This window comes from Papio anubis, chromosome 2 (assembly GCF_008728515.1).
Source record: "Papio anubis isolate 15944 chromosome 2, Panubis1.0, whole genome shotgun sequence".
NCBI lineage: Eukaryota > Metazoa > Chordata > Mammalia > Primates > Cercopithecidae > Papio > Papio anubis.
Genome location: NC_044977.1, coordinates 111,350,845 through 111,366,414, shown reverse-complemented (window position 1 = coordinate 111,366,414; position 15,570 = coordinate 111,350,845).

The following is a 15,570-nucleotide window of genomic DNA, read 5'->3' as shown; positions in this document are numbered from 1 at the left end:
AAAAAATAATAATAAATAAATAAATAAACTTTAGGGTTCTTTTTTATTGGACATAAATCATTTGACTCTCTATATGACAAAAAAAACAATTGTGACTGATTAATTTTCTAGATGTTCACATCTAATTTTAAAGACAATCAACCCTAATCAATAAAGCATAGTAGATCAAACAAAATCACATCCCTAGGTGATCAGTGGCTTCAGGTGGACTTAGACAACGTTTGCTATGGCCTGAATGTTGTCCCCTCAAAATTCCTATTTTGAAAGCACCAATGTGATGGTATTACGAGGTAAAGTCTTTGGGAGGTGATTAGGTCATGAGGGGAGAGCCTTCATGAATGGGATTAGTACCCTTATAAAACAGGGTCCCAGGGAGCCGCTTTTCCCCTTCCACCCTGTGAGGATACTCTGAGCAGGTGTCTTCTAGGTACTGAATCTGCCAGTGCCTTGATCTTGGACTTTCCAGCCTCTAGAACTGTGAGAAATACATTTTTGTTGTTTATAAAGTTACTCAGTCTAAGGTATTTTGTGATGGCAGCCATCAAGGACTAAGACAATGTTGTGTACAGCACTATCGAATGAAGCTTTTTGAGATGATGGAAATGTTCTATCGCACTGTGCAGTGACGTAGCCACAGGATACGTGTAGCTGTTGAGCACTTGAAATGTGACTAGTGTGCTGAGGAGTTGAATGTGAATTAATTTAAACTGAAGTAGTCACATGTGACTAGTGACTCCTTTGTTGAATGACGCACTCTAAGACTTTGAAAGAGCACAGTCTGCAGAATACCCAGGTGATTCATACCCACAGTAAATGTTGGGAAGAACTGTTGTACATGATGCTGACAAAGGTAGTTGTAGACCAATTTTTGAGAAATACTGCTCCAATCCCTGCTCTTACAGATTCCACTTTCAAAAAACGCAAATATGGTATTATCAATCCTACTTAACAGGGGACAGAAGATCAACTGCTGAAAGGCAGTATAATTAGTCAGTGGTCATGCAGTTTGGTTATAAAACAAACTGAAGGCAGCTTGTCTAGATCCTGTTGGTTGTAGCCCAGAATTGCCAGATCTTGCAATTTTTCAGAAAACTCCACAAATCTGAATTTTTATATGAGATATTCTTGGATTTTCAAAATCCTCTGTAGACCAAACAAAATGAGTTTGGAATCCTGATATAGTCCGTAGGCTACCAGTTTCCAACCCTGGCTAGCTCAGTACAAACATTACCCTGCTGCTAGGCCAGACGTAGTGGCTCACACCTATAATCCCAGCACTTTGGGAGGCTGAGGTGGGCAAATCACCTGAGGTCGGGAGTTTGAGACCAGCCTGACCAACATGGAGAAACCCCATCTCTACTAAAAATACAAAATTGGCCGGGTGTAGTGGCACGTGCCTATAATCCCAGCTACTCGGGAGGCTGAGGCAGGAGAATCGTTTGAACCTGGAAGCAGAAGTTGTAGTGAGCTGAGATTGTGCCATTGCACTCTAGCCTGGGCAATGAGAGCAAAACTCTGTCTCAAAAAAAAAAAAAGAGAAAAGATTACCCTGTTGTCTCTACAAGGAACTGAGGACAGGGGTTTGGCCCTTCTAGATCTTTCCAGGCAGAATCAAAGGCTTCTCGCAGCACTTGTTAGTATGGCCCTTTCAATGCTCAATGCTGTGAGAAAAAAATATCTGTTATTTATAAATTACCCAATCTAAGGTATTTTATTACAGCAGCCCAAATGGACTGCTTGTCACATATCCCTAAAAAGTTATTTACATGCCATCTTTCCAACTAGATTGCAAGTCCCTGGAGGAGAGGCACATACTCAGCTATCTATTGTCAGCATAACACCTGAAAAACAGAAAGCATTTAATATATCTTAGTTAAATGTGTGTGTGAAAATTAGAAGCTTAAACCAGGCATAGTGGCTACACCTGTAATTCCAGTTCCTTGGGAGGCTGAGGCAGGAGGATTCCCTGAGCCCAAGAATTCAGACCAGCCTGAGTAACATTGTGAGATTTCTCCCCAAAATAAGTTAAGTTTTTTTTTAAAAAATCAGAAACTGGCTGGCCACAGTGGCTCCCACCTTTAATTCCAGCACTTTGGGAAGCTAATGGGGGAGGATTGCTTGAGCCAGGAGTTAAAGACCAGCCTGGGAAGCATAGCAAGATCTTGTTTCTACTAAAAGTAAAAAATAATAAACAAAATTAGCTGGGCAAGGTGGTGCATACCTGTAGTCCCAAATACTTGGAAGGCAGAAGCAAGAGGATTGCTTAAACCCAGAAGTTTGAGATTGCAGTGAGCTATGATACACCACTGCACTCCAATCTTGTCTCTTAAAAAAAAAAAAAAAAAATCAGAAGCTTAAATAGGATGGCTATGGGCCAAATGAATTTATTTCCTTGTTGTCATGTTGTTTTTAAACAAGATAGCAGACCCCATTTCTCAAATAAATAAATAAACAGAAAAGTACAGAGTCTTGCTATGTTGCCCAGGCTGGCCTGCAGCTCCTGGGCTCAAGCGATCCTCCCACCTCGGCCTCCCAAGTAACTGGGACTATGCACCACATTGGAGAACCTGGCTTGTGTGTAGGTTTAAAAACTGTGATGGGGTTCCTCCTTAATCCATAATGGTTTATTTATTGCTACCACAAATAAAAACATACATGTTAAATGTGTACAGTTATAAAACTTACCCTTATTTATTTATTTATTTATTTATTTATTTATTTATCTTTAAGACAGAGTCTTACTCTGTTGCCCAGGCTGGAGTGCAGTGACACAGTCATGGCTCACTGCAGCTTTGAACTCCCTGAACTCAGGTGACCCTCCCACTTCAGTAGCTGGGACTACAGGTATGCACCACCAGGCCTGGCTAATTTTTTTATCTTTAATTTTTTTGGTGGAGATGGGGGTCTCCCTATGTTGCCCAGGCTGGTCTTGAACTCATGGGCTCAAACCATCCTCCTGCCTTGGCCTCCCAAAGTGTTAGGATTACAGGCACGGGCCACCACACCTAGCCAAACTCATGTTTTCTTTATATAAAATATAGAACTGATAAAATGCAACATCTGTCCAGGTAGAAATATATCAATTAACCATGCTGATTGATAGCCCTAAGTATTATGTCTTAATTGATTTTTTTAAATCACATACTTTCCAAGGAACATGATATATTCCTGTTTTGAACAGATCCAATTTTTCCCATGCCTACTTTTGAGGTAAACTAGGTCTTTCTACTGATTTTACCAAAATTATTTTTAAGATATACCTAGCATTTTCTCACATTTTTTTCCCCGGGGGCGGGCGGAAGGGGGGGAAACTGTGGTATAAAGAGAAGTCTACATACAGTTTGTTTTTTTTTTTTAAGCAAATCCAGTCATTAAAAGCAGAGCTGCAGAGACAAGAGTAGGGAGCTCTTTTCTGTACTGTGAAGTCTGCTTCTCTCTGAAGTAGAATTTCATCAGACTGAATGTGTTATGAATTTTAAATATATTTGAGGCTAAAAGGGAAAAAATAAGTATGTTGTTCTTTCTTATAGGCTTGCCTTTAGATGTGTCTGGTCACTACCTTGGAAACCCTTACAAATGGCAACTGACGTCAAGAAAAGAGAAAAAACACTGCTGAGAGCACACACTGCATGCATTATAGATGATTCTGAGGACTGAGGCTTGTGCCGGTCCTAAGTGGCTTGAAGATGAGCATAAGCAATCTTCCATTTCACATTCTTCATAAACTTTTTAAGGACTTGGAGGTCTGAAAAAACATCTTTGAGTTTTTATTTAAGCAAAGTGACAATTCAGTTATTAGCTTAAGTGTTCTGCCCCACCATAACTGCCAAGGTCATTAAAATGTTTGGCACTAATCTCAAAAACCAGTGGAAGCTGCACCCTTGTCTTGAATATAGTTTATCCCAACATTTTATTATGAAAAAATTCAGACATACAGCAAGTTGAAAGAATTTTACAGTGAACAAGCAAATACTCATCACCCACATTCTTCTATTTTCAATATACAAAACTGGCCTTATCATATGTCTGTCTGTCTACCATGCATCCATCGATCCATCCATTTATTCTTTTACCTATACCTTAATCCATCCAATTTTGATGCATTTCAAATAAATTGCAGACATGAGTGCACTTCCCCCATAAATATTTCAGCATGCATATCACAACTAGAATTCAATATTTGTTTATAGATTTTCTTTTGATATAACATTTACATACAATGAAATGCACACATCTTAAGTGTATATTTGCTGTTTTGATAAACGATTAGTTTCAGAGTGTAGTGGGCTAGTTTTTCTGGATTTATGGTTCTTTTTTTTCCTCTAGGATCTCCACACATATTATTCTTTTTCTTTTTCAAAAGGGAGTTTACTTTCTAGAGGTGTTTGAGGTTCATAGCAAAACTGAACAGAAAGTACATAGAATTCCCATATGCCCCCTGCACCAACACCATGTACAGCCTCCCCAACTGTCAACGTCCCACACCAGAGTGGTATATTTGTTACAACCAATGAACCTACATTGATACAGTCCATAGCTTACGTTAGTGTTCAGTCTTGGTGTTTTACATGCTATGGGTTTGAACAAATATATAATAATATATATCCACCATGGTACAGTCCAACAGAAGTTTCATTGCCTTAAAATCCTCAGTGCTTTGCTGTTCATCCCTCCTTCCCCTGGTAACCACCGATCTTTACTGTCTCAATAGTTTTACCTTTTCTAGAGATCACATAGATGAAATCATACCTTCCCCTGGGAACCACTGATCTTTTTATTGTCTCAACAGTTTTACCTTTTCCAGAGATTGCATAGTTGAACTCATAGTTGAATTTGCATTTACAAGTTTGGAACACTCTTTTTGTAGAATCTAAGAAGTGATTTTCCGAACCTATTGACCTTTTATAAGAAAATATGAATATCTAGTCCTGAAAACTAGAAACAAGCTATCTGTAAAACTGCTTTGTGATGTGTTGTTTTATATCGCAGAACTGAACCTGTGATACAGGTTTTCAGATTGGCTTTTTTCACTTAGCAATATGCATTTAAAGTTTTTCCATGTTTTTTCATGGTTTGATAGCTCATTTCTTTGTAGCACTTTTTAGCATTTCTTTTTAGCATCCCCTTATCTGGATGTCCTACAGTTTATTTATTCAGCTACTGAAGGACATCTTGATTGCTTCCAATTTTTGGCAATTGTGAATAAAGCTGCTATAAACGTTCATGTGCAGGTTTTTATGTGGACATAAGGTTTCAACTCATTTGAGTAAATACCAAGGAACATGATTGCTGGATTACATGGTAAGAGTAGGTTTAGTTTTGTAAGAAGCTGCCAAACTGTCTTCCAAAGTAGCTGTACCATTTTGCATTCCCACCAGCGATGAATGAGAGCTCCTGTTGTTCCATATCCTTGTCAGCATTTGGTGATGTCAGTGTTTTGGATTTTGGCCATTCCAATAGCTGTGTGGCAGAATCTCATCGTTGTTGTTTTAATTTGCATTTTTCTAATGACATATGATATTGAGCTCCTTTCCACATGCTTATTTGCCTCTGTGTATCTTCTTTGGTGAGGTATCTGTTCAGGTCTCTTGCCATTTTTTCATCGGGTTATTTGTTTTCTTATTATTGAGTTTTAAGAGTTCTTTGTATTTTGGGTAATAGTCCTTTATCAGATACATCTATTGCAAATATTTTCTACCAGTCTATAGCTTGTCTTCTCATCCTCTTGACAGTGTGTTTTGAAAAGTTATATTCATTTCAATATATTCATTATATTCATATATTCAAAGTTATAAACAATTAGCCTATTCAACGGAGGGGAAAACTTGGTAGATAAGAAGATTCCTGCCGTCATGGAACCTAAATTTTAATAAAAGAGACAACGATAAACAAATAAATGCATAAACATATAATAGGTATTTACGTGGAGTTACTTGCTGGAAAGAAAATTAAAATAAGGTAAAGGGTTAAAGAGTAGCTGGAGAAGGATCACTCTGGCTGCTGTGTAGACCTCATGGGGCCAAGGTAGAACAGACCATACTCGGGGCAAGGGTAGACATGGGGGTTAGGAAGTTACTGCCCTCATACAAGCAAGAGACAATGTGGGCATGGACTAGGGTGGAAGCAGTGGGTGTGGTGAGAAATATCCAGATTCTGGACATTTCTTAAAAGTGGCACTGGCATAACTTGCTCATGGGTTGGTTATAAGAGAAAGGATTCAGGGATGAAAGCTAGGTTTGGCCTAAACAACTATGTGAATGGTGGTGAAATTGGGAGGACAGTATAGAAGGGAGGCGATGAGGACCAGGCTGGGAGATGGGACAATCAAGTGAATATTCAGGAGGAGATGACCAAGAAGGCCATTGGGATTCGACCAGAAAGGTTAGGGCTGGAAATACACAATGTGGGAGTCTTCAGCATATTTACAGTGTGCTGCATATCTTTGTAGCCTTCCTTATTCTCACTCCATGCCTCTCCACTCTGCTCTTTACCTTCACACAGCCTGACCTGTATGGATGAAGTCAATGGACTTCAACCCTTTGTTTCCAGCTGGAGTCAGCCAGTCCTGTGGCAGATCAGAAAAAAAGAGCAAGTGAGGTGGTGTATTCCCCCAGCTCCTTTCCTGAAGATTGCCTGAGTCCCTTGATCAAAGCCACAGCTGCCGTCACACAGGCCTCCCCACAGCTGTTCCTCTCTAGGTGCAGTCACTGATCCTGATTGAATGAGGTTGGATGAGATCATTTAGAGAGTGTGAATAGATAGAAGAGAAGAGCTTTGAGGACTGCCTCCTAGGACACTAATATTTAGAGGCCAGAAAGAAGAGGTGGGCTCTGCCAAAGTGGAGTCTGTGTGGCAGAAGAAAAACAGGAACATGTGGCATCTGATGTCTGGGTAGAGGCTCAATGAAGGTAGAGTTCTTCAAGAGACAGGTCTCCTGGCCACGCACAGTGGCTCATACCTGTAATCCCGTCACTTTGGGAGGCTGAGGTGGTTGGATCACTTGAGGTCAGGAGTTTGAGACCAGCCTAGCCAACATGGGGAAACACTGTCTCTACTAAAAATATAAAAATTAGCTGGGTGTGGTGGCACACACCTGTAATCCCAGCTACTTGGGAGGCTGAGGCAGGAGAATCGCTTGAACCCATGAGGCAAAGGTTGCAGTGAGCCGAGATGGCACCACTGTATTCCAGCCTGGGCAACAGAGGGAAACTGTCTCAACAAACAAACAAACAAACAAACAAGAACAGTTCTCCTAAAGTGTCCTAAGCTACCATTTTCCTTAAACTCTCAGGACCCTTTCTTGTTCCCCCTCATCATTCTTGACGTTTTCTTTTCTCAGGGTTGTTGAACTTGCTTTGCAATTAAGCTTTAGACACTCTGGATATGCTGATATGTTGTGTCGGACCCCAAGGGAGGTAATGGTTTGAGCTCTGGTCAGAGGCTCTCAGCAGCTGTGCACATCTACAGATGCATCAGGTATGGGAAGAAGAGGGAAAAGGAAACAGGGAGAAACTACCAGAAATATACACAGACAATTTTTTTTTTTTTTTTTTTTTTTTTTTTTTTGCGATGGAGTCTCACTCTGTCACCCAGCTGGAGTGCAGTGGCATGATCTTGGCTCACTGCAACCTCTGCCTCCCGGGTTCAAGCGATTCTCCTACTTCAGCCTCCCGAGTAGCTGGGACTACAGGTACATGCCACCATGCCCAGCTAATTTTTGTATTTTTAATAGAGACGGGGTTTCACCATGTTGACCAGGCTGGTCTCGAACTCCTGACCTCAGGTGATCCACCCACCTCGACCTCCCAAAGTGCTGGGATTACAGGTGTGAGCCACCGCGCCCGGTCAGACAATTATTTTTAAATATCTCTTGGGTACTACGCTGTGAATATGGTCAAAGCAGGAATTATTTCATATTCACCATCGATGTTCAGAACCTAACACCCACTTCACCATTGCAGCTCGATAAGATTTTTTACAATAAATAAACACTTTAAAAAATTGACATACCCCGTCTCTACTAAAAATACAAAAAATTAGCCAGGCTCGGTGGCGGGCGCCTGTAGTCCCAGCTACTCAGGAGGCTGAGGCAGGAGAATGGCGTGAACCTGGGAGGCGGAGCTTGCAGTGAGCTGAGATCGTGCCACTGCACTCTAGCCTGGGGAACAGAATGAGACTCCGTCTCAAAAAAAAAAAACTGACATGTTGTAATATAAGTATACTATGCTTTCAGTGCTTGAAGTCAGCCTTACAGACTTGACAACCAGTTCCTTGAATTGCCCTAGTATTATACAGCTCTGATTATGCTTTCAAATGTTACAAATTACTTAGGTGTGAATGCACTTTTTAAAAAAAAAAAAAAAAAAAAACAGAATTGTATTGAGAAGATGGCAACACAAACTCTGCAGAAACAAAGGCTGTGGATTTAGGTCATTTGGACTCTGGGGCCATCAGATAAATATATTAGTACTGCACTAGCAGTTTTTGTTTTAAAATGTGACACTGTTATTCCCTAATATCTTGGTGCCATTCCCAGAAAGCATGCTTTGTGTAATTGGCAAGCTTTTGCAAAGACTGTTCTTTATTTGCAGGCTCCATGTTAATGTGTTTGACGGATTTCCTCAACTCTCTGGATCTCTTCCTGACTTAGTTTAACTGACAAAAATCTGTCTCTTCTACAGGATTCCTAGAAAATATATATATTGATTTATTCATTTATAAAATGAAATTTCACATTCAGCACAACACTGTTGGGTTTTGGGGGTTTTGTTTGTTTTAGGGGGAAGAAGGAAGATAGGGGGCGTAACCATTCCATTCAAGTAACTGTGGCATTCCTCATTTAACTGGTGGCCCATGGATAAATATGGGTCTCAGCGTCTCAGCTCTGGCTGTATTGGGCTCTGGGGGAGGGGAAAAAGTGGTTGCTGAACTTCCCCGTAGACAGGAAGTGTTGTACTAAGCAGGACTCTTTTGGTTGCAGATGACAGAAATAAAGCCAAAATAGAATAAGCAAAAGGGAATTTTTGGCTCTGATAAACTGAGGAAAGGGCAGGGCACAAATGGGCTTCCAGGGATGCCTGGAAGCAGGAAGTCAAATGCCATTAGGATTCCCTGTCTCTGCCCCTTTCTCAGACTGCACAGTGATGGAGAGGCCTGAAGCTCCTTCCAGGCTCATCATTCCAGCTTCATCACACATGAGACAGTCCCTGATGTTTTTATTCCAATTTTTAAACTCCCGAATGAGGACTTTGAAGATCCATGCTTGGGTCACTTGCCTAGCCCTGAGATCAGTATTTGCTAGAACCAACTAGTTGGAGTAAGGACAGGAGCTGTTCTTCAGGAGGAGAGGAGGGAAGTGCTGGGCAGACAGTAGCAGGTGACCTCCACAAAGCTCAAACTCGTGACTTGGAAACAGCCAGCCTCCTTGAATTGCCCTGATTTATAAGTTGTCTTGGCTGAGAACTGACCCCTATTCTCAGTTGCTCAAAAATGCCTTCCCTACTCACAATTCTCTCAAATGGATTATTATTGGCATTTGAGGGGTTTTGAGGGATGGGAAAAGAGACGCCAAGAGAGTTTACTGAGGCATTTGCTTTTCGGTGTTTGAGTTGTTAAACTTTTCTAAAACACCATGGGCATTTTTCAATGATTTTCATCAAAATAGAGAATGTGAACATATGACTAGAAAAGCAGAAGGAAGTCTGTAGGAAAATTATTTATAATTAAAATGCTGCTGCCAGGCTACAGAGAAAGCCTCCGACCTAAGTTCAAGGCAGAGGCAGGGTAGGGGTGCTGGGGAGGGAAAAGTACCTAAACTTTCCCTTCCCGAGGAAATGTGTTTTTGGTCAAGATAAGCAGATCTATCCCAGTCCACCTCTCCTTGTCTGTTGTTTTTAGAGCACTGAGCAAATGCAAAGCTCATACCAAAAGAGCCCCAGAAAATTTTTTTCCTGCTCCTGGGGCTCTGACACTGTGATCACTGCTCTTGCCTGCCTTTGTGATACTGTAGCAAAGGCCAATGCTGGGTTACAAATGGGATTGTAGGCTGCTAACCCAGTTGTCTTGGTAGGAAAGAGCTGGATGGAAGAAGGGAGGAAATGGAAAGGCTCCCTGCAGGCATGGGAAACTGGAAGAACGAGTGAGAAAGTGCTGAAGGGTGCAAACCAGGATGGGTAACATGGGTTTGGGAGGTGTCATGAGTTGAGTGATATCACTCCCAAATAGATACAGTAAGGTTGTAACCCCTACTGCCTGTGTCTGTTAGGCACAGCAATATTCTTGCACTGCAATAAAGAAATACTTGAGACTGGGTAATTTATAAGGAAAGAGGTTTAACTGGTTCACAGTTCTGTAGGCTGTCCAGGAAGCATAGCAGCATCTGCTTCTTGGGAGGCCTCAGGAAACTACCAGTCATGGCAGAAGGCAAAGGGGGAGCAGGCTTATCATAGGGTAAGAATGGGAGCAAGAGCAAGAGAATGGGTGGGCAAGGTGCCACACACTTTTAAATGACCAGATCTTGTGAGATCTTACTCACTATCTTGAAGAGAGCACCAAGCTATGAGGGATCTGCCATCATCCAAATACCTCCCATCAGGCCTCACTTCCAGCACTGGGGATTAGAATTCAACATGAGATTTGGGCGGGGACAAATATCTAAATTATATCACTGTGAATGTGTCCTTATTTGGAAATAGGGTGTTTGCAGATGTATTCAAGTTAAGATGAGGTCATTACGGTGAACTCTAATTCAATTAATTCAACATGACTGGTATCCTTATTAGAAAGCAACATTTGGACATAGAGACAGACTCTCACAGAGGGAAAGCAGTGTAGACACGGAAGAATACAGCCGTATGAGGGGTCATGTGGTGACGGGATGGAGGCAGAGAGATTGGAGTTGTGTTGTCACAAGCCAGGGAACATCTGAGGCTGCCAGAAGCTGGAAGAGGAAAGGAAAGATCTTCCTCTGAGGCTTCCAAGGGAGCATGATCCTGCCAACACCTTGATCTTGAACTTCTAGCCTCCAGAACTGTGAGACAATGAATTTCTCACAGTTGTTTGAAGCCACTCCGTTTGTGATATTTTGTTGTGACAGCCCTAGGAAATGGATACAGGGGGTGACGTGGGGTTTAGGGAACCAATACCAAAAAAAAAAAAAAAGAAAGAAAAGAAAAACATTAAAAGACTTCATTGGAAAATCCAGTATGTATAATGTGATAGCATTTATTCATCTATGTAAAATTACAACATATGTATAAAGAAATTCAAATTAAAAAGGAAAAATATCTTCCCCATGTTTTCAGCCAAGTAGAGATTCATTCATTTGGATTCACAGGCATCTATTTTAAAACACAAACATCCCTTGAGATTGCTAACTGGAAGAGTTCATTACATTTCATGTAAAGTTTTGTAATTAGCTAATCAAAATACTTTGCTCTTAATGCTCAGCAGAAACCAGTATAGAGGGCCTTCAAATTTTTGCTTAGGAGGAATGGAAGGAAGGAATGGAAGGACTGGTAGTATCTCAGTATGATTAACTTAACCAGGAGTTCAATTTTTCTTTTTAGGACTAATTCTATTTTGAAAATTTCCCTCGCTATTTGACTTGTTAACGTGACCTGATCTTTTGTTTGAAGCATGTAAAGTTTGGAGAACTCTGGGTAGAATGAAAACCTGGCCAGGCACAGCGGCTCATGCCTGTAATCCCAGTGCTTTGGGAGAATTGCTTGAGGCCAGGAGTTCAAGACCAACCTGGGCAACATAATGAGACCCCATCTCTACCTACCCCCAATTTTTTTTAATCAGTCAGGCATGGTGACTCACACGTATAGTCCTAGCTATTTGAGAGGCTGAGGCTGGAGGATCACTTGGTCCTACACATTTGAAGCTGCAGTGAGCTACGATCATGCCACTGCATTCTACCTAGGATGACAGAGTGACAGTCTATGTCTGAAAAGAGAAAAGAAAAGAAGAAAGAAAGAAAGAGAGAGAGAGAGAGAGGGAGGAAGGGAGGGAAGGAGGGAGGAAGGGAGGGAAAGAAAGAGAAAACCTAAATAGTGTTCTTCAGTAAGAGTGCTTTAGACAACAAAGGGACAGGCGAAGGCCAAGTGTCATCTATGGGAGGGTGGCAGTGGTTACTGCTGTGGAAAAAGAGAAAATAAAGTGAGAGAAAAATTTTGCCGAGTTTCATCATTATGAAAACTGCTTCTTGATAACCTTTAATGTCATTTGGCTATTACCTTTTCAACTTGCCAGTATCTGTATTGCTGGTCAACAAACTGTTGCAAAAATGCAACTGCTGATGTAACAGATCCTGCATCCTAATTCTCTGACCCCAAATTTAGTTTGGTCCCATGCTTGGGTAGGTTGTACTCTCTTTTTTGGTTTATTTGACTAGTAACAATTTTGGAATCTTTACGCCAAAGCACCTTCCTTTCACTTCTCCTCAAACTAGAGATGTGCATGGATGTGTGTCCAGCATGAAGGGTGAGGCAATGGTCACTGAGGAGAAAGTTTGAAATGGCCTGCAGCAAGTAAAAAGTTTGGGTTTTTTCCAAAAATTATTTAAATTTTACATTCTACTCAGTGCTTTATCAGTGTTTGTTTTAATGTTAAAATGTTTTGGCCGGGTGTGGTGGCTCACACCTGTAAGACCAGCACTTTGGGATGCTGAGGTGGGCAGATCACCTAAGGTTGGGAGTTCGAGACCAGCCTGACCAACATGGAGAAACCCCGTCTCTACTAAAAAATACAAAATTAGCCAGGTGTGGTGGCACATGCTTATAATCCCAGCTACTTGGGAGGCTGAGGCAGGAGAATCACTTGAACCAGGGAGGTGGAGGTTGTGGTGAGCCGAGATCGCACCATTGCACTCCAGCCTGGGCAACAGGAACAAAACTCCATCTCAAAAAAAAAAAAGGGTTTTCATATTTTAACCCACACATGGGTTAAATAATGTTTTCATTGACTTTCCTATTAGGTTAATTCCCTTTCTCCATATGCCCCCTCTTCTGTCTTTGAGCAAAAAAGAGGCTACAGAGCCTCTTACCACATCTTAACAAGATGTGCCATGTTACGTGCTGTAACACGTAAAGAGAGGACCTCATCTCTTTGGCCACCTCCTTTGTTGTATTCCAGGAGTACATACACTCCAGCTTGAGGGGCATAAAGCTGGCACTGGACACAGGAGCTCAAACCCCAGGAGTGACTTAAGGAACACAGGCAATGGGAGTGAGTAAGTCAGTACAGAGCACATTCCAGCCATCTGCTGCTGATGCTCAGCTCTCTTAAGGCCTCTTAAGGAACTCTCAGAAGTGCTGCAAGCTCATAAGGCCTGTGCTCACAGTTGAGGTCATCTCAGCTTCTAGCCTAATCGAGATGTAGGACTGGTCTTTGGCAAAACTTCGAAGGAGGCAAAGTGTAGCTTCCTCTTGTTGATTCTGCTTTTGAATTGTTGTATAAGATTGCTCTTCCCCAAAGTGCTCATTCTTCAGATATTTGTCCTTGTCTCAGTGTCTTAGTCTATTTTGTGCTCCTATAAAGGAATAGCTAAACCTAGGTAATTTGTTTAAAAAAAAAAAAAAGTTCACTTTTTGTTTGTTTGAGACAGAGTCTCACTCATTGCCCAGGCTGGAGAGCAGTGGCGCGATCTCAGCTCACTGCAAACTCCGTCTCCTGGGTTCACGCCATTCTCCTGCCTCAGCCTCCTGAGTAGCTGGGACTACAGGCGCCCACCACTATGCCCGGCTAATTGTTTGTATTTTTAGTAGAGATGGGGTTTCACCGTGTTAGCCAGAATGGTCTCGATCTCCTGACCTCGTGATCCGCCCACCTCGGCCTCCCAAAGTGCTGGGATTACAGGCGTGAAGGTTCACGGTTTCACAGGCTTACAAAAAGCATGGCACCAGCAACCACTTGGCTTCTGGTGAGGGTATCAGGCTGTTTCCACTCGTGGCAGAAGGTGAAGGAGAGTCTGTGCAGAGATCATATGGAAAGAGAGTAGGAAAGGTGCGGGGGTTGGGAGTGGGAGGTGTCAGGCTCTTTTTAACAACGATCTGCTGTGGGAACTAAGAGAGTGAGAACTCACTCACAGCCTCCCACTCTCCCAAGGAGGGTATTAATCTATTCATGAAGGATCTGCCACCATAACTCAACCACCCTCCCATTAGGCCCCAACTGCAACATTGGGAATCCAATCTCAACATGAGGTTTGGAGGGGACAAATACCCAAACCATAGTGACTAGTTCCTAATACCACTCAACTCTTACCATAGATATTTGCCTCTCCTCTTTACCATTTCCAGGCAATGCCTGCTGAGATAGGCTTTTAAATAGTAGGATTTTAGAAGAGATTTCATTTAAGCATTATGTAGATGGATGAATGTGTTATCCTGTTTGTGTTGCTATAATGGAATACATGGCTGGGTGCGGTATCTCACACCTGCAATTCTAGCACTTTGGGAGGCTGAGGCAGGAGGATTGCTTGAGCCCAAGAGTTTGAGACCAGCCCCGGCAACATGGCAAGACTTTGTCTCTACAAAAAAATTAAAAATTAGCTGGGTGTGGTGATGTGCACCTGTTGTCCCAGCTACTCAGGAGGCTGAGATGGGAGGATCTCTTTAGCCTGGAAGGTTGAGGCTGCTGTGAGCCATGGTCACGCCACTGCACTCCAACCAAGGCAATAGAGTGAGACTCTGTTGAAAGAAAGAAAAGAAGGAAGGAAGGAAGGAAAGGAGGGAGGGAGGGAGGGAGGGAAGAAAAGCAAAGAAAAGAAAGGAAAGGAAAAGAAAAGAAAGAGGAAGGAAGGAGAGAGAGGGAGGAAGGAAGGAAGGAGAAAGAGAAAAGAAAGAAAGAAAGAAAGAAAGAAAGAAAGAAAGAAAGAAAGAAAGAAAGAAAGAAAGAAAGAAAGAAAGAAAGAGAAAGAAAGAAAAAGAAAGAAAGAAAAAGAAAAAAGAAAGAAAGAAAGAAAGAAAGAAAGAAAGAAAGAAAGAAAGAAAGAAAGAAAGAAAAGAAAAGAAAAGAAAGAAAGAGGGAGGAGGGGAGGGGAAGGAGGAAAAGGAAGGAAGGAAAGGAAGGAAGGAAAGGGAACATAAGGGAAGGGAAGGTAGGAAAGGAAGGAAGGAAGGAAGGAAGGAACCTGAGGTTGGGTAATTTATAAATAAAATATATTTAATTAGCTCACGGCTCTGCAGGCTGTAAGGAAGCATGGCATCAGCATCCCTTGTGAGGCCTTAAGAACCTTACAATTATGGAAGAAGGTGGCAGAAGCATCACATGGCAAGAGCAAGAGCAAGTAATGTGAGAGATGGCACACTCCTAAAAATAAATAAATAAATAAATAAATAAATAAATAAATAAATAAAAACAGATCTTGCATGAACACAGAATGAGAATTCTCACCACTGAGAGGGCAGTACTAAGCCATTCATGAGGGACCAGTCTTCATGATCCAAACACTTCCCGCCAGGCCCTACCTCCAAAACGGGAATCACATTTCCATATGAGATTTGGAGGGCACAAATATCCAAATCATATTGACAAAGGATACATTTAGAGACAAGCAAGCTTTCA